The sequence below is a fragment of the Canis lupus genome, chromosome 28 (genome assembly GCF_011100685.1).
Source record: "Canis lupus familiaris isolate Mischka breed German Shepherd chromosome 28, alternate assembly UU_Cfam_GSD_1.0, whole genome shotgun sequence".
Lineage (NCBI taxonomy): Eukaryota > Metazoa > Chordata > Mammalia > Carnivora > Canidae > Canis > Canis lupus.
Window position 1 is genome coordinate 14,012,230 of NC_049249.1, and position 20,502 is coordinate 14,032,731.

Genomic DNA, 20,502 nt, shown 5'->3' on the forward strand with positions numbered 1-20,502 from the left:
AAACCTTTGCTCCTGAGGATCTGAACTCTCGATGGTGCTGCCTATGAAGGCTGTGACGGCCTTCCATTAACTTTTACCCCTGGACATAATAGCACTAGGAAGCACCCCACCCCAAGGGAGCCCCCTTGGTTCCATGAATACTTCCTGTTGCCTATTGTGTAGAGTAAAAATCCTACTTCACCTTGATATTCAGAATTAATCACATTGGCCAGTCCTGCTATTCCCCTTTAACCTGTCCATCCACTGGCAAGAGCAACCAGAAATGACCAGGCAGCAATTTCTGCTTCTAATTCAGTAAAAATATTGCTGTTTCTCTGGTTGGAACTTCCCTCCTGGACTCTCTAGCCTTAATCCAGCAGAAACAAGAGCCACAGGAAGTGAGGGGGTCACTTAGTACTTGTAAGAAATGCCACTCCTCTTTCTGGACCCATAAGATGGGGTGTGGAAGCAATAGCATCCTGATATATTTTTTTAAAAAATTATTTATTTATTCATGAGAGACATACAGAGAGAGACAGAGACATAGGCAGGCAGAGGGAGAAGCAGGCTCCCTGTGGGGAGCCTGATGTGGGACTCAGTCTCAGGTCCTCGGAATCATGCCCTGAGCTGAAGGTAGGTGCTCAACCACTGAGCCACCCAGGTGCCCCACATCCTGATATTAGTCACTAGTTCAAAGCATATACCTCCTCCTTGAAGTACTGTACCCCACCACCACAAAATTCTTAAGTTCTTCTAACAAAGAGTCCAAAAAAATAATGGCTCAAACAAGATAAAAGTGTATTTTTGTATTACAAGTAAGGAAGAAAGATAGCTCTGCTCTGTGAACACATCTAGAGACCCAAGTTAATGAGGTACCTCAACAGGTACCTTCCAAAGTTGTCAGTCCTGGCCAGCAGGAAGGAAAGGGCGTAACAACTCCAAGCCAAGCTCTTTAAGAAGATGACTTTCAAGCTGTACCTGTCAATTCCACCCACATTCCATGGGGGAGAACTAGCTACAAGGGAGGCTGGGACAGGTTGTCCCTGGGTGGACAACCATATGCTCAGGAGAAAGGGAGAATGGGCTTGAGGGGACAAGCTGTAGTCTTTACTATACCATTCCATGGATCTATAAAGTCAGCTGCTTCTGGATAATGTGATACATAAGTAAGGTCAGTGAATCTCATGGACATTAGCCTGTTTTTTTTTTTAACTGCAAAATGAATTCCTGTTAAGAAGCAATGCTGTGTGGGCAATCAGATAGTTATAAGGCATAAAGTCCATGGATGATGGACTTTATTATATTAGCACAAGCTTGATGCTTGGTGAAGGCATAGCCAAACTTTCCACTAGATACCTGTGGTATCTCCCTGGGGCTATAGAACAGTTTGGGGGACTTGGAGTTGATTGCTGCTGCCGGAAAATTGGGCATTTTGCAGTGATGGTAACCAGGTTAGCTTTGATGAGATGTTTTGCTCACACAGAACTTTCATCTCAATCTCTGGGCCATGTGTTCCAAAGCAGACCCTGGGATTCCCTATGAAAGGAGACTGAGATCCAGAGTGGGAGGCATTTTGTCCATCTGATGATTTACGAACCATTTCTGTAGTGGGAGGCACTTAGTGACCATTTCCATAAAACACAAGTATTTTCACACTCTGTATCCATCCCTAATGAACCTTTTTTTTATACTTTTTCTTCCTTTTCCTTGTCCCAAATTTTTTAAAAGATTTTATTTATTTATTCATGAGACACACACACACACACACACACACACACACACACACAGAGAGAGAGAGAGAGAGAGAGAGAGAGAGGCAGAGACACAGGCAGAGGGAGCAGCAGGCTCCATGCAGGGAGCCTAACATGGGACTCAATCCTGGGACTCCAGGGTCAGGCCCTGGACTGAAGGTGGCGCTAAACTGCTGAGCCACCTGGGCTGCCCATCCTTGCCCCAAATTTTTAATCTTATTCCTTTCACATCCTTGCCACCTGTCTAAACCATTTGCTACTGCCCATACACTCAGTACAAATCCTTACATCGGGCCACCTTTCCCTACAGACTGAATGAACTGCAAAATATACTATTTAGCATTCTACCCACAGGGAAAGCTTCTCGTTTTTCAGAGCCACCTCTGATTGGGACTGTACAGCAATTGGCCATTTTTGGCCAGGGTTGCACTATAAACTAGACTTGACATTTTTCTTTCTCTGTCATCTGGTGTTAGGGTATTCCCCATGGGCTCATAGATGTGGAGTGAAGGGTAGCACATCACAGTACTTGTGAGGGTGGGGCAAGTTGGTTGCCTGTAGTAAAAAGTGTAAGGAGGCCCTCATTGCCAGGGTCATGCAAATTCTGGGTTAGCACCTAAGTGAGTACCTCCATAAATTTATACCTAAGGCCTCTTGTCTACCTCACTCTGGTCCAGGCCTTGGTGAGTGGCCTGCACAGGATGCTTACTTATGCCTTCAGGACCTACTTGGACCTGATCCCACAGATTCCATTTCTACTTGATGGACTAACTCTAAAGGACACAGTCTGCACATGGCTAGGTACACCAGATAGTAGTCAGGTCAGTACATCTTGGTATCTCATGTACACCCAGGCTAGTAACTATGTTTTTGTTGTTTTTTTAAAAAAATTTTAAAGTAGTCTCCATGCTCAACATGAGACTTGAACTCATAACCCTGAGAAGATCAGCAGTCACATACTCTACTGACCGGGCCAGCCAGGCACTCTGTAGCTATTTTCTTTTGAGGGAAAAAAAGGCTCTTGATTCTTTACTGGGCCATGAGAGGTGCCTCCACTGTAACATGCCATAGGCTCCATATAGCAACCTGATGTGCCATAGAAAATACAAACTTTTGGGATGCCTCAGTGGCTCAGCGGTTGAGCGTCTGCCTTTGGCTCAGGGCATGATCCCAGGGTCCCGGGATTGAGTCCTTCATTGGGCTTCCTGCATGGAGCCTGCTTCTCCCTCTGCCTGTGTCTCTACCACTCTCTCTCTCTCTCTCTCTCTGTCTCTCATAAATAAATAAATAAATAAATAAATAAATAAATAAATAAATAAATAAATAAATAAAGTTTTAAAAAAAGAAAATACAAACTTTCTCCAAGCCTCATCCATGTTCTACTATCTCTTGATAATTAAATGGAGATGTGGTAGGAATCATCACCATTCACTTTTAACGTATTTTATGGTGTAATTTTTGTGATTCCTCCAGGACATAGATTTTTATTTAAAATATTTATTTTTTTAAGATTTTATTTATTTATTCATGAGAGACACAGAGAGAGGCAGAAACACAGGCAGAGGGAGAAGCAGGCTCCATGCAGGGAGCTTGACGTGGGACTTGATCCCGGGTCTCCAGGATCAGGCCCAGGGCTGAAGGCAGTGCTAAACCGCTGAGCTTCCAGGCTGCCCAAATATTTATTTATTTATTTGAGAGACAGAGAGAGTGTGGACAAAGGGGCAGAGGGAGGGGGAGAGAGAGAATCTCAAGCAGACTCCCTACTGAGCACGGAGCCTGACATGGGGCTCAATCTCACCACCCTGAGATCATGACCTGAGCCAAAATCAAGGGTCGGACACTTAACCAACTAAGTCACCAGCACCCAATGTAGCTTTGGATCTACTATTTTGGTAGGAAGTAAGTTTCAGGGGCAGGGTGCCTGGATGGCTCAGTGGTTGAACATCTGCCTTTGGCTCAGGTCCTGATCCCGGAATTCGGAATTCAGTCCCATATCGGGCTCTTACGAGGATCTTTCTTCTCCCTCTGCCTATGTCTCTGCCTCTCTCTCTCTCTTTCTCTCTCTGTTTCTCATGAATAAATAAATAAAACCTAAAAAAAAAGATAATTCCAGAGCCTCCTATTTTGCCTTCCCAACTACTGGATTCCCAAAGTGTATTTTTTGCTAGTTTCTGAGGATAGAAAGGAAGATAGCCATGGAATGGGTTTGCAATCCTACCCAGCCCATTGTAAGGCAGGTTGAGTCCAAAAAATTATCTCATGACCTCCATAAGCCTGTACTCTGACTGAAGGGTCACAGGGGCATTTGTGTTAGCTGAAAGCCAGTGATGAATAACCTCTCAGAAGGGTGGATTTTTCTTTCTTTAGGGCTTAATTTCCCTGGGAATAGTCGAGGATTCCTTGAAGGAAGGTCAATAGGAGAATTCAATATAGTTCTGTGGTCAAGAGCATAGATCTGGAGCTGGCCTGGGTTTGAAATCTTTCTGTCTTCATTTCTTAAACTCTAGAATGTGGTAGTGCCTAAGTAGGTAGTATTGGGTAGTTTCCCCCTTCTACAGAAAAGTTTGCCCTTTTTATGGACAGTTCTGAGTTTTGACAAATGCACCCATTTGTGTAAGCACTGTAGAAACCCACAGATTATAACAATATAGTATAGTGAATGCCACTGTTGGTGAAGCCAGAAGGCGTTCCCAAACTGGCCTGGGAGGGGCAACCTGGGAAGACTACCTACAGGAGGTTATCTTTCAGCTAGGTGCTGAAGGGTGAGGAGGAGGTCTCACAACCAAGATATAGAACATTTTCATCATCCTCCCTCCCTTACCTCCCTACCACATTCCCTCATATCCCTTTGTAGGCAATTTCTTCCCCTATCCCCAGCTCCTGATAACATCTGATCTGCCTTCTGTTCCTATTATTTGCCTTTTCCAGAATGTCATGTAAATGGAATCATATTGTATGTAGCTTTTGAGTCTAGCTTTTTTCACTTAACATGATGCAATTAAGGATCGTCCATGCCGTTACATGTATCAGCAATTCATTGCTTTTCATTGCTGAGTAATATTCCATTGTGTGGATGTATCATAGTTTGTGTATTCACTCATCAGTTAAGGGACATTAGTATTACTTCCAGCTTTTGGCAATTATGAATAAAGTCAATATAAACATTCATGTTTAGGGTTTTGTATGAACATAATTTTTCTCTTTCTTGGTTAAATACTCAGAAGGGGGGATTGCTGGGTCATTTAGTAGGTATGTATGTATAGCTTTATAAGAAACTGCCATGCTGTTTTCCAAAATGCCTGTGCCACTTTGCAATTCCATGAGCAAGGTATGAGATTTCTAGTTACTCCATATCCTGAGCTATACTTCAGTTTTTAAATTTTTAATCATTTTATTTTATTTTTTTTAAATTTTTTTTATTTATTTATGATAGTCACAGAGAGAGAGAGAGAGAGAGAGAGAGAGGCAGAGACACAGGCAGAGGGAGAAGCAGGCTCCATGCACTGGGAGCCCGATTCGATCCCGGGTCTCCAGGATCGCGCCCTGGGCCAAAGGCAGGCGCCAAACCGCTGCGCCACCCAGGGATCCCAATTTTTAATCATTTTAAAGTAATGATATCTTATTGTGATTTTAATTTTTTTACCCTAATGATTAATGATGTTAATCATCCTTCCATGTGTCAATTTGGTAAAGGATGTCTTCAAATCATTTGCTAATTTAAAACATTAGATTGCTTACTTTATTTTTATTGAGTTTTGAGAGCTCTTTATGTATTCTGGATAGAAATCTTTGATCAGATATCTGTTTTACAAATATTTTCCTCCAATCTGTAGGTGGTCTTTTAATTCTTTTAGAAGTTTTTTTTTTTTTTTAAAGATTTTATTTATTTGACAGAGAGCAAGCAAGCAGGGGCAATAACAGGCAGAGGGAGAAGGAGAAGCAGGCTTCCTGCTGAGCAAGGAGCCTGATGCAGGCCTTGATCCCAGGACCCTGGGATTGGCAGACGCTTAACCAACTGAGCCACCCAGGCGCCCCTGAGTTTATTGAAGAGCAGAAGTTTATTATTTTATTTTATTTTATTTTTTAAAATATTTTATTTATTTATTCATGAGAGGCACAGAGAGAGAGAGAGGCAGAGACATAGGCAGAGGGAGAGGCAGGCTCCACGCAGGGAGCCCGACATGGGACTCGATCCCCAGTCTCCAGGATCACGCCCTGGGCTGAAGGTGGCCCTAAACCGTTGGGCCAGCAGGGCTACCCGAAGAGCAGAAGTTTAAAATTTTTAGGAAGTCTAGCAATTTTTTCTTTTATAGATAATGCTTTTGGAGTTATAACTAAGAAATCTTTGGCTAACCCAATGTCATAAAGATTTTCTTCTGTTTCTTCTAAATGTTTTATAGTTTTAAATTTTACATTTAGATCTATAATCCATTTTGAGTTCATTTTTGTACCTGCTGCAATGTATTCATCAACTTTTTGGTATATGGATTATAGGAGAGTTTCGAGGATTAAATGAACTAATACGTGTAAAGCACTTGGAACAGTGCTTGGTTCATAATTACATTCAATAAATGGTAGCTATAATTGTGAAAGAACATTATTGTGCTGTTATTACAGAATTCCTCATTACAAATGCTTAATTTCCCTTTTACTTAAGGGGCTTTGGGTCTGTGAAATGACTCAGGTCTGGGAATCGAAAGAGATGCCTACATTCTCTATCATTGGGGGCTTACTATCTATCATCATTACTTATTCACTTACTCTTTAAGTAACAGAGACCTAAAATAAGGATTAAATAAGATAGAAGTTTATTTCTCTCTCATGTGACAACCCAAATGTACGCTGTCCAGAGGCCGTGGTAGGATGTCTCTATTTCAGAAGGCCATCCCAGAACCTAGGCTCCTAAAAGCTTGTTTTCTTACCATCACTAAAATATTGCCCTGGTCTACATTCCAAAATGTCTCATAACCACTTCTTATTTTTAAAATAAGATTTTATTTATTTCTTTATTTGAGAGAGAGAGAGTGAGAGAACACAAGCAGGGAGGACAGCCGGCAGAGGGAGAAGAAGCAGGCCCCCCGCTGAGCAGGGAGCCTGATGCAGGGCTCAATCCCAGGAGCCTAGGATCATGACCTGAGCTGAAGGCAGATGCTTAACCAACTGAACCACCAAGATGCCCCTCATAACCACTTCCTTTTTTTTTTTTAATAGTTTTTTGTTTAAAGATTTTATTTATTTATTCATGAGAGACACACACAGAGAGAGCCAGAAACACAGGCAGAGGGAGAAGCAGGCTCCATGCAGGGAGCCCGATGCGGGACTTGATCCCGGAACTCCAGGATTACACCCTGAGCCAAAGGCAGACGCTCAACTGCTGAGCCACCCAGGCGTCCCTCATAACCACTTCTATATTCTGAGCAGCAAGATGGAGAAAGAGGAAGAAGAAGGATGCAACCTGGTGGTGCTTGGATAGCTCAGAGGGCTGATATATAAATTTGAATAGCTTGTCACCTGTCCCTACATCTTTGAGACATCTCCGGTAGGAGCATTAATTGGCCTAGCTTGGGTCATGTGCCCTGGGCTGGCTGAGAGTGGGGTAGAGAGAAAAAGTTCTGGCCCCTTTGCTTCTCTGGGGGCAGATGAGATTATGCCTTCCTCCAAGTCACACACAAAGGGTTCCTCCCAAATTGGAGTGTGTCTACATGTGGAGTAGCCAAGCACACAGTTGTTCACTGTAGTTGGGGACTTTCTGGCTCTCCTCCATATGGCCAAAAACCCCTCTCCAACTGCAGCCTGCCCTTGCATTTAACCTATGCTGCTGACAAACCCCAGCGCTGGAGCCACATCTCCACCGAATGCTTTCTCTTTCACCAGGCCACAGAGCACTGCTGGAGAAACTCACACAGCGAGAGGATAAGTAAATCCGTGGGGTCCAGCTTTTGTTGAGTCTCCCCAGGGCCTAGAAATCCTTTTATATTAGATATCATGCTATTGACCTCTGAAAAGTAAGATTCTTTTCATATGTGGCTCAAATGAACAATAATTTTTTGAACAATAATTTTTTTTAACAGCATCTAATATCCATTCCACATTCAAACTGTTCCCCAAATCTCATAAAGGTGATCTTTCTGTAAGGAAAATACAGTTATATCACTTCCTCCATCAAATTATTTTAACATATCAGTATTGTAAAATAATGCAAATGCAAACAGTGCAAAGTGGTATGGGGTAAAAAGGAAGAGTGTCTCTCTTCCTCCTTTCCTTTCTCTTCTCTCCTTTCCAGTCCAACTCCTCAAGTATTGATTTTTTGTTTTCTTTCAGTAAGTTTCCAGACATTGACATGCAAGCAGGTGCATATATAGGTATATCCTCAATACAGAATCCAAAAGGATCACACCATAAACACGCTCATGTGACTTGCTTTATTTATTTGATAACCTATCTTGGACATCTTTCCATATCAGTAAAAAATGGAAAATTTTCAGTTATTCCTGTCTCCCTGTCTCCTTGGAGTGCCAGCTCTACCAAGTAGTGTGTAGTTCCCTGAGTGCGCCACAGTCTCATGCTGTTGTGACCATGTGCATGTCATTTCTGGTGTCTGGAATATCTTCTCTTTTGTTGGACCCAGTAAACTTTTTTTTTTTTATTCTATTTATTTATTCATGAGAGAGAGGCAGAGACACAGGCAGAGGCAGAAGGGAGAAGCAGGCTCCATGCAGGAAGCCCGATGTGGGACTCGATCCAGGACTCCAGGATCATGCCCTGGGCCGAAGGCAGGCGCTAAACCACTGAGCCACCTAGGGATCCCCTCGGACCCAGTAAACTCTTACCTTCTGCAAAGCCTCACTGCCCTTGGGAAAGAATTAAGCTTTCTTCCCAGTTTCCCAAATGTCCTTGGTATTCTTCTCTAATCACATTCATCATGAGGTTTTGAGTGCTTATTTACCTTTTTCTCTCATGAGACCATAAGCTCCAGAGGTCATCCTCTGAGTTATAACCAACTCTGTCCCAGTGCCTGTCTCAGAGTAGAGTCAGAGTGGTGCTTAATAATAGTTGTTAGTGGGCTCCTTCTCCCATCCACAGAGATCAAGAACATCTTCTGGTAAGAGGAATGCAGGGTCACTGCCCTCCCCACATAGTTCAGTCAGCAGGACACTAGGAGACAAGACCTGGAGAGGACTGAAGATTGAGATTCACCAAGTCTCATTGGCATTCAGGGGAATCCTCTGAATTATAATAAGCCAAGATTCCTCTGTTTTGGGGCTCTCATAATTAAGGCCTATTGTGTGAAGGCAGAAACTTTGCTAAGAATAGTTGGGGACTTGGGTAACAATGACCCCAAGCCCACCATCCTGATCTTGGCATTTCAGGGACAGACAGAGTGAGAATTACTGAACATTGGTTGTACCCAGAGAACAAGGCTGTGTTTCACTAAAACAAATAAGACATCTTGGGATGCCTGGGTGGCTCAGCAGTTGAGCATCTGCCTTTGACTCAGGGCGTGATCCTGAAGTCCCTGGATCGAGTCCCACGTCGGGCTCCCTGCATGGAGCCTGCTTCTCCCTCTGCCTGTATCTCTGCCTCTCTCTGTGTCTCTCATGAATAAATAAAATCTTTAAAAAAAAAAACAAACAAGACATCTTTACAGTGGGTGGGATAGGGAAGATCCTTCTTCCCTGCGACAATTAGGCTGGGGCTAAGGTAGAGGAGGATTGTGGGTATGGGCTAGCTGGATTGAGTCCATGGAATTTCTGGGAGAGAGGATGGAGTTCTGCCTTCAATGGAAGGTGTGGTAGGTACTACAAATTGGCCCAGTATACATTCATCCAACCCTCTGCTAGTATGTTTTCCTCTCACAAGGTTATGGTCAAGGTATCATCTGGGGCTGCAATTTCATTCGAAGGCTTGACTAGGGAAGGTCTGCTTCCAAGTTCATTTACATGGTTGTTGACAGAATTTAGTTCCTTAAGGGTTTTTGGACTGAGGACTTAAGCCCTCAGTTTCTCACTGGCTATTTACTGGTAGCTTCCCTCAATTCCTTGCCATGTGAGTCTCTCCACGGGGCAGCTCACAACATGGCAGCTGGCTTCATCAGAGCAAGTAAGCAAGAGAGTCTGAGAGAGAAAGCAAGATGGAATACATAGTCTTTTCATAACTTAATCTCAGGAGTGACATTCCCTCATTTTTGCCATACTGCATTCATTAGAAACAAGTCTCTAGGTACAGCCCACCCTCAAGGGAGGGTGATTCTACAAGGGGAGAGAGATTACACAGGAAACAGGGATCACTGGAAACCATCACAGAGACTGCCTACCACACCCGTCACTTGTAAAAGCTCTCAGTACCAGGACTACTCCTTCCTCCTCCCATCTGTATCCTGACTCTCTCCCAATGACCATGGCCATACAAGGCAAGCATCCTTATAGCCCTGGCTGCCATTTTTTCCATCTCTGATCCTTCCTTCATTTTTGTCTTTGTTTTGTCAATTCTCTTTTCTCTGATTCCTTCTCTTCTCTCGATTTCACATCCTCGATTTTTCACATAAAGCCCAGGACACAGGATACCCCTAAAATTGAACCTCTGCTGTCTAGTAGGGGATGCCAGGATTTAAGAGGACTCTTCCTCCATGCCTTTAGCACCTGAGGCAAAGGAGGGGTCTTGAGGGCACCCAACTGAGCACCAGAAGACCAAGAGAGTCAGGCTCTCCTGGATCTCCCCACATGCTTCCACAGAGGTCCACAAGAAGGTGCTCTCCATCCTGCACCTGTTCCTACCATCTCCAACCCACCTCCCTGAACACTACTCAGATGAAGATTGACAACTGAAGCAGAACACTGTCATACACAGGAAGGCTTGGGAAGGGCACAGTGCAGTGTGAAGAAGAGTGTGGTCCACATGAGTCCCAGAATCCTTCCAGGAGCTTGGAGCAGGTCAGTCCTCAGACCTGTGGTCAGCCTCGGGTTTCCAGAAGCAGGATGGCCAATACTTCTTCCATGCCCCACTCACCATCTCTGCCAAGGTGCACACTCCTCCAGGGGGGAACCAGGGACAAGTCATCTCGGTGTCCTCAAGGCCTGAATGAATGAATGGCCAAACAAACAAATGAGCAAACGCTTGAGACGCTTTGATGGAGCTGTATGTGCACATGTGTGAAATGGCATGTGTACAAACATATTCGTTGGAGCATTATCTGTAATCTCAAAGATTGGAAACAGGGATCCCTGGGTGGCGCAGCGGTTTGGCGCCTGCCTTTGGCCCAGGGCGCGATCCTGGATACTCGGGATCGAATCCCATGTCAGGCTCCCGGTGCATGGAGCCTGCTTCTCCCTCTGCCTGTGTCTCTGCCTCTCTCTCTCTCTCACTGTGTGCCTATCATAAATAAATAAAAGTTTAAAAAAAAAAAAGATTGGAAACAAATTCAATGTCCATCAGTAGAGGACCAGGACAATACATTATTTATCAGTGTAATAGTATACAGCCTTGAAAGGAATGGGACAGCTCTCAATATACAGATGTGGAACAAACTCTAGTTATAGTGTTAGGTGTAAATAACAGGATGCAGAATAGGGCACATACTAGGCTGCCTGCCACGTATGCTATGTCCGAATATGTGTAGAAAAGATCAGGAAAGATACCCAAGGGAAATAGAGCTCTGGCTCTCCGGGGAGAGCAACAGGATACCAGAGCTAGAGGGTGGAAGGAAGGCTGACGTGTCACTGTTTGGAACTGTTTGGATTTTGTATTGTATATTATTTAATCAAAACAAATTTTAAGAGCACACATTTGGAGCCACAGACTTGGATCACCATCCTGGTTCTGCCAGTCACCAGCTGTGTGATTGTGAGCGAGTTATATTGGTCGTTGAGTATCAGTTTCTTCATCTGTAAAAATAGACTGTGAGGAGTCTGCCCAGTGCTCTGAGAATTGCCACAGGTGTTTCTGTGGTACATTTGGGTGCCCAAGATTTTGCTGACACCACTGCCATTTCTACCACTACACACAGATGACGAATGAGGACAAACCTCTGACCGGAGAGGCCAAAGTCATGTATTAAAACCTCACAAAAGGCAGTACAGTGAGAGATCGACAGTGGGATCCTTGACCCCATTGACCTGAGACCCAGGATCAGAGACCAGTTTAAATGTCCTCTGAGGGGGCATGGGGGGCGGGGGCGCAGTCAGTTCAGCGTCCGACTCTGTTTCAGCTCAGGTGATCTCAAGGTCATGAGATCAAGCCCAGTGTTGGGCTCTGTGCTCAGCGTGGAGTCAACTTGGGATTCTCTCTCCCTCTGTCCCTCCCTCCCCCTAAAATAAGTAAATAAATCCTTAAAATAAATAAAGAAATGTCCTCTTCGGGTTCACCTGCCAGGGTCATTACCTAAGGATTCTCTTCTCTCACTTCAGCAACCGTGGCCAGGATCAACCTTCTCCAGGACCCTGCTTCAACACCAGACAATTATGTCATAAAATTCCTCCCTTGCTTCCTCTCTCCCTGTGTCTCACCAGTGAAAGAATGGTGCAAATACAAAGGAATATAACATGTAGTCAGCTGGGGTTTTGCAAGGGGAAGTGCTTGAGATTTCAAGGTTAGTGGTCTTTGGAGACACTCTCCCTAGCGTGAGTGCTAGCTTGGGGCACTGCATTATTGCAGGCTGCAGTGTCACCCTGGCATCCAAGCTATACATATCGGGGATACTCTTTCATTCACCACTTATTCATCTGACAAAAATTAATTCAGTTCCTTCTCTGGGCCACAATTGTAAAGGAGGGTAAGCTGCCTGAGGAAGTTATGGCCCATTGGTGAAGGTACGCATTAGATACACGAATAATAGGAAAGTGCATCAAGTGTCAGAGAGACAGCCAGGCTTTCCAGAAGTACCAACTAGAGGTACAGGACCTGGGGCAGGGGTCAGAGGACTCTTCTGGGAGGAAGCGAGGCTTCAGCTCACACCTGAGGATGGAGGGAGGACAAGCGCTAATGAAGAGAAGTGGTTTTGTGTCAGCTGCTGTGAAGGTGAGCCGGTGGATATAAATGCCTCGTGCAAGACCCAACACACTTGTAAGCGCTCCATCAGTTCCAGACAGGACAAGGAAGGAATTTCCCCAGATGCCCAGGCCTGAGCTCAGGGCTGCCATTACCCTAACATGCCACAAGGCGGAGCTCATCACCTGTTATAGTGTGTCCCGGGCCCCGGCCCTCCGCCTGCAAGTGGCTGGTCTCCCGGCAGAGGCTGGCTATTTCCACCTTACAGAACTGTCACAAAGCGCCCCCCAAACACCCCCAACCCCTGCTAAGTGTAGTGTGTCCCAGAGCCTCAGTGGCTCCTGACAGCCCTGTCCTTGTGTTTCCTCCAAGAGCCCAAGATTTGTTCCTTTGGACTCTCACCACCTCACAATAGCTCTGATTCCCCAAAATAGCCACCACTTATGCTATGCTCTTTTCAGCTTTCCGGGTTCTTCCCACCTGCACAAAAAACCCACTGAACCCACCTCTCGAGCAGCATGGGTGAGAGTGAGGCTCTGCACCTGGCACCTCTGGGCCATCTAGACCAGCAGAGCTTCATTTCTCTGCACAGACCCCATTCTCTTTCCAGAGAAAAAGTAACTTCCCACAAGTCTCCCCCCAGAGTTAGAAAGGTACTTGGTTTTGAACAGTCCCCCACCCCACACCCTGATGGCTTCTGGAGAGGGTTGGGTAGCTACATGATCTAGAGACAGATCTATTGTCCAGTCTTCATTCTGCTGGTAACCTTGGGCAAGTTGTGTCACCTCCATGGTTATCTTCCATGAAATAAGATTTTTTTAATTTATTTATTTTAGATTTTATTTATTCATGAGAGACACAGAGAGATGGGGAAGAGACATAGGCAGAGGGGGAAGGAGGCTTCCTGTGGGGAGCCTGATGCAGGACTCGATCCCAGAACCCCAGGATCACAACCTGAGCCAAAGGCAGGTGCTCAACTACTGGGGCTGTCCCACCACCCAAGCACTCTGAAATAGAAATTTTTTTTAAAGATTTTATTCATTCATGATAGACATGGGGAGGGGGTGGGCGGGGGCAGAGACAGAGGCAGAGAGAGAAGCAGGCTCCATGCAGGGAGCCTGATACGGGGCTCGATCCTGGGACTCCAGGATCATGCCCTGGGCCGAAGGCAGGCGCTAAACTGCTGAGCCACCCAGGGATCCCTGAAGTAGAAATTAAAAGAAGATCTAACATTTTACTTTTTGGGATGTTAAGGTTGTTTCAGGGAAAGGGAACAAGCCACTTTAATCCTTTTCTCCCCTCACCCACGGGACATCTTTAAACATACGCTGAAACTGACATACAGGTCATTTCCAAAAAGGAGAGGTGGCCGCTTCTTGACAGATGGCTTCAAGCCAAAGAGGTGAACCTGGGTTCAGGTGGGGGCGGGCAGGAAATCGGCATCTCCCTAACTCTCTCCCAAGAGGGCTCTGGCTGAGGTTAAGCACTGACAAGCAGAGAACCTGACAAGGTCAAGAAAAGGACAGCAGGATTTCCAGGCAGAGGAAGTCCATGGATGGGACTTCACGGGTCAGTTACTGGGGACTGTCTGGGCTCTTTGGCGGGCAGGAAGAAGACTTCTACCATCTGTGCCCAGCTCAGTGCCTGGCACTTAGAGAGCCTTCTGGGGTCAAGAGTGACCAAGCCTTCATCCCTTGGCATTGGTTTGGTCATGGCTCATTACGGCCAGCAGATGATTTAGCTCCTTTTGGAAGATGACAGAGGCCATCCCAAAGGTGCCCCACACAGACTGCAGTTTGCTTCTCAGTGAAACAAGAGTTGGACCACATTGAAGGTTTTGAAACTGTATTTTTCAGTACCCCTCAGAGACAAGGAGGCAGGAGGGGGATGTGGCAAGGTAGACAACAAATGTGCAAAGCCCCCTGTCCTCATTTCACTATAGAAGCTCCAAAAGAACTTGTGTTTTGTTTTGTTTCTGAGAGAGAGAGAGAGAGAATGAGAAAATGCATGCATCAGCAGAAAGGGGAAGGGCAGAGGGAGAGTGAGAGAATCCCAAGCAGGCTTCATGCTCAGTGCAGTCTGAGATGGGGTTTGATTTCATAACCCTGAGATCAAGGCCTGAGCCAAAATCAAGAGCCAGATGTTTAATCGACTGAGCCCCCCAGGCACCGCAATAGGTTATGTTTGTAAATAAGATGCAAAGAACAATAAAGAAAAATCCATACAACTTATTTAACAATTAGTTATAAAATGAATACCCCATCATGCAGTCAAGAAATAGAACATTGCCTGTGCCCCAGGATCCACCTGAATGTCCTTCTACTTCCCTACCTTAGAGGCACCTGACTTGATTTTAAGGGAGCTGACATGTAGCTTTTACATGTATGTGGCAGGGGGAGGGGAGCGTGTTTTGGCTGGGGTGGGCCTCAGATGCAGAGTCCAATTCACCATATTCCCTGGATCATGCATCAGGATCAGGGGCTCATACAGGGCCTTCTCTTGTATTCTTTGATATGCTTATTTTTTTTTTTTTTTAAGATTTCATTTTTTTTTTTTTTAAGATTTTATTTATTTATTTATTCATGAAAGACTGGGAGACAGAGAGCGCCAGAGACAAAGGCAGAGGGAGAAGCAGGCTCCATGCACCGGTAGCCTGATGTGGGATCCGATCCCGGGTCTCCAGGATCGCGCCCTGGGCCAAAGGCAGGCGCCAAACCGCTGCGCCACCCAGGGATCCCTGATATGCTTATTTTTTTTCCTTCATCTCCATCACTGCTCATATTTGCCCTTTCCCCCAAAGACACTTAACATACTGTATTTGGCTTATGTCCCTGGGTATATATGTATCTTTGAAAAATATATTGTGCTTTATGTATTTATGCATTTGAGATCACTTTCTAGTCCTTACTTTTGTCACGTTATTCATAGAATATCTCAAACCCATTGCTTCTAACTGCTACCTATTTACTCCACAGAATGCATCTATCTATCACATTTACTTGTCCTAGTGATGGATACCTAGGATGCCGCTGATTCCTCTGCTGCAGCCAACAACACTCATATGTCCCCTCATGGAGCCCAGATTGAGTAGCTCTGAGGCATGTGGCCAGGAGGCAATGATGTAAGGCAAGGCAAGCAGGCTTAGGCTTGGCTGGTTTAAATAATTTCAACAGGCTCTTGGGTGTAGGAACTGTCCTTAAATTGCCTGGTCTCTGGCCCTGGGTGTGATGGGAGCAAAGAAATAGTAGCTGCTTGGGGCAGGAAGAGCTGGCTAGAAGAGGCATAGGGGTGTGGGCTCTGGACCTGTTAGTTTATATGTGAAAGGTGTTCTCGTGGCTGAATCCTCTGCTGTCTCTAGGAATTGGCTGGGCCGCAGAGGCCAGTCTCCCCAGGGTTAGTAAGGCCCCCAGAAACAAAGAATCAGAATAAAAAGACATGCAATGTAACGCAATAGGTTTGGTAGAACTTTGCTCTTAAGCCAACAGAGCTGAAAAAAATTTTTAAAAGGAGATGACCTTGTCATCTCAGTTATTTTCCTGATTGTTGGCTCATTTTCTATTTCTTCTTGCTCAAAGTTTGACATTTTACATATCAATAAATATTCATTTCTTATGGACCCAGTGCTTCTGGAAAGCTAGGTCATGGCTCTTCTGGCACCCTCCAGTCCTCTTTGTGACCTTTACTTCTCTAGCTCCCTTGACAATTGTATAAAGTCTAATTCCTGTAATAAATCATTGATTCTATGACTTAGTGGTTCTGCTTCCCCAACTGAACTCTAGTAGATAACTTTCCTACAGAATTAATGGAGAAGAAGTTTTGTACCAACTCTGGCCTCTCCAGCTCTGGACCTTTCCCTGAGAGAGAAAGACATTTCTCTCTTGTTTAACCACTGTTACTTTGTCATTGTTGTTGTTTTTTTAAATATTTTATTGTTAAGTAATCTCTACACCCAATGTAGGGCTTGAAATCACAACCCTGAGATCAAAAGTCACACACTCTTCCAACTGAGCCAGCCAGGTGCCCCTAAACCACTGTTACTTTGATCTGACTTCACATTGATGAGACATCTACTCACTTTGGACCCTACCTATTGTTAGAACTTTTTTTTTTTTCTATTGTTAGAACTTTATAGGAGAGAAAGCACTTGTATCTTATTTGCCCCTTTTCATTTTTTCAATTTCTTTCTAACAGGAGCTTAACCCATAGCTTATACAAATCCTCCCTCACCTACACTATCCTACTTTTCACCTGGTTGAATCCTACTCATCCTCTCCTTTTTCCTGACTTCTAAGTCTGATTCCCTTATTGTAAGGGCATTCTCCTAATACTCTGGGCTTCCCCTTTGCTAGCACATGCATAATCTAATAAATATTTGTTGCCTGTCTCTTGCATTAGACTAGACCTTGCCTCTTTTATTCCTGCTGTACCCCCAGCACATAATGCAGAGCTGACACACAGCCAATGACTGAACAAATTAGCACTCTCCAGGGGGACTACAGAGAGGAAAAATCTTTTGGTGCATTTTGCTAGGAATGTGCAGCAGCCCTGAACCCCTTGGGTGGAACCTGGCTTATCAGACTTTGCTGCCCACTCTCCCTGTCATCCTTTCCAAGACCATCTATTCCAAAGCCTTGAACTACTTTTTAAATGTTAGGTGTTTCACAACCAGTTATTGCCCACAAAGAGGGGATGATATGTGTGTGCCAGACATCAAGACTACTGGACCCCCCCGCCAGCTATGTGTGATATGTAGAACCACTGGTGGGGTGTACCTGGCCCTGGTTATCTTCTCTAAGAGCTGCTAACCAAATCCCTCTGCTGAGGAATGGGCCCAACTGGGTTGCCACTAGTCCATGGGACACTTTACTAAGAATTAGAAAAAGTGCCCCTTTCATAATACCTTTTATTGCCATCTGCCAAAATAGAATATGCATATTTACAATGTCTGTAGTGTGAATGGTACCCATTGGAGTTATGCATTACACAGTCAGCATAACCATATGTGGATCTATGTCCTGCCAGCCTCCCTGTCAGCCTTGTCAGCATCATGTTCCTCTGCCTTCGTCTGGAGCCAACCTAACTTAAGTTGGCCAATCAGATTGGTTCTCTCAGAAATTTAAAGTTGTGATACAGAGCTCTAGTTTGTCATTATTGAACTGGGGAGAAAATGCAGAATCATGGCTGGGATAGCCATTTCCTGCCATGTGTCAGTTAGAATCCCTGACTGCAAGCAACAGAAACCAACCAAAATAGCTAACTTAGCTTAAACAAGATGGGATGTGTTGGAAAGAATCTGGGAAAGCCAGGAACCCAAATGCCAGGCAGGAGGAACAACAGGAATAGCCTCACACCAGAGCAATCTGGCCAGTGCCCCACTGCCTAGAGGATGAAGGGACAAGGATGGTGGGACATGGATGGTGGTGGGCACTGACATGGATAAGGGACTTCTGTCCATTTCCTCCTTCCTGTCTCTCCATTAGGAGAGTCTTCAGTCCTTCAGTCTCCATCAGTCTTCAGGTGAGAGCATCTGATCAGCCATGCAGTGATAGTGAGAGTTGGGGTGCTCTGATTGGGAGGGGACACCCAAATGGAGGCATCCCAATTGAGTCAGGGCCAGCAGTGCAGGCAGTGAAAGAATTCACTTAAGGCAGAACAAAGGAGCTAGAAGTTTATTGAATGTACTGCAAGGAAGAGAGGGCAGGACAGCAAAGGAGAGACTTTGCCAGGAGGCAGTGGTGGTGGGGCCATAGTTATACGGCAGAATGGGGAAGTATGGGAACTTATGCAATTTTCCCTTTTTAGCAATCCAGGGAAATGTGCCTGATTATAATTGGTCAGTTAGAACCTGTGGTTATTTCGAGGTGGGTCTTTTATTTATTATTTTTTAAAAGATTTCATTTATTTATTTGACAGAGAGGCAGGGGATGGGCATAAGCAGGGGGAACAGCAAGCAGAAGGAGAAGCAGGCTCCCTGCTCTCTGGGACCATAACCTGAGCTGAAGGCTGACACCCAACCAACTGAGCCACCCAGGTGCCCCCAAGGTGGTTCCTTTAATGAGCCAGTCTGTATTTGGCTTGGTGGTTGCTGTGGACCCTTTTGCCTTGATTAAGTTTCCATTGCTCAAGCCTGTTACCTAAAAGTGGCCTCTCCAGGCTCCATCCCTCTCTTGTTGTTCTCTTTTTTTATTTATTTAAAGATTGTATTTATTCATGAGAGACACAGAGAGAGAGGCAGAGACATAGGCAAAGGGAGAAGCAAGCTCCCCGTGGGGAACCTAATGAGGGACTGGATCCCAGGACCCTGGGATCATGCCCTGAGCCAAAGGCAGATGCTCAACCACTGAGCCACTCAGCCATCCCTATAAAGTTATTTAGACCACATTAAACAAGGCCACATTTCTTTCTTTCTCATCTTCCCATATAGGGTCCTGTGGTGGCTCCTCTTGTGTTGCACTGTTGCTCTGCAAGTCAAGCATCACTCTCACTAGTTCCACCACTCCTGCTCACTCTCAGGACCAGACGTGCCTTCTTCACCATTCTCTTGGCTTTCTGTCATTTCTTCAAAGCATCTCCTCTATCTCTGGTGGAATGCTTTTTCATATTACGTTTCTTCAGTTTTGTTACCTGCTCGCTCTTCCTCAGGAGCAATGCTGCTCTCTGATCTAGTTCAACTTGCTCTGCTGCCTCTTTCTCCTTCTCCCTGCCTTTTGCAAGTCGGTTCCTCTGCCCGTGCAATTTCAACTGCAATTTTCTCTTGATCCACTTCTACCTTTGAACCACACAACCTTTCAAGTTCATTGTTAAATGAGTCTGTGCTTTCCAGGAACTTCTTTTCCCAATGTTGCTCCTCTATTTGAAGAAGTTCAGTTTCTAGTTTTCACTGATAAATAAGAATTGAACTTGTTGCTTGAGGTCCTGCATTCTAGCTGTTATGACAACTGACCAAACATCTGGTACCACACTTTCACTAGGTATCACAGTGATGGTTTCTCTTAAAAGAAGTGGCTGTATGCTTCACTGAAGAGCCACCATCGAAAGATCATTTAGGGGCAGCCCGAGTGGCTCAGCAGTTTAGCGCCACCTTCAGCCCAGGGCATGATCCTGGAGTCCTGGGATCAAGTCCCACATTAGGCTCCCTGCATGGAGCCTGATTCTCCCTCTGCCTGTGTCTCTGCCTCTCTCTCTCTCTCTCTCTCTCTCTGTGTCTCTCATGAATAAATAAAATCCTAAAAAAAAAAGATAATTTAGGAGAAAACCAAGGTGACCTAGGGTATGGTTTTATATATAATGCCAAAGGCACTATCCATGAAAAAAATAATTGATAAGCTAGACTTCATTATAGCTAAAAACTTCTGCTGTGCTGGAGCACCTGGGTGATTCAGTTGGTTAAGTGTCTGACTCTTTGTTTTGGCTCAGATCATGATCTTATGCATTGTGGGATTGAGACCCAAGTCCGGCTCTATACTCAGCAGAGTCTGCTTGGGATTCTCTCTCTCCCTCTGCCCACCCTGCCCCCCACCCTCTTGTGCTCTCTGTCTGAAATTGATACATAAATCTTAAAGCAAACAAACAAAAAACCATTCTACAGTACAAGACACTGCCAAATGAATGAGAAGACAAGCCACAGACTAGGAGAAAATATTTACAAAAAACAGGGGATCCCTGGGTGGCGCAGCAGTTTAGCGCCTGCCTTTGGCCCAGGGTGTGATCCTGGAGGCCGGGGATCGAATCCCAAGTCTGGCTCCCGGTGCATGGAGCCTGCTTCTCCCTCTGCCTATGTCTCTGCCTC

The 20,502-nt window shown here is 45.1% G+C and overlaps 1 pseudogene; it reads right to left on the reverse strand.

Moving 5' to 3' along the window:
- Positions 1-19,084: 19,084 nt before the first annotated feature.
- LOC111092937 lies at positions 19,085-19,749 on the reverse strand (annotated as a pseudogene).
- Between the last annotated feature and the right edge of the window lie 753 nt (positions 19,750-20,502).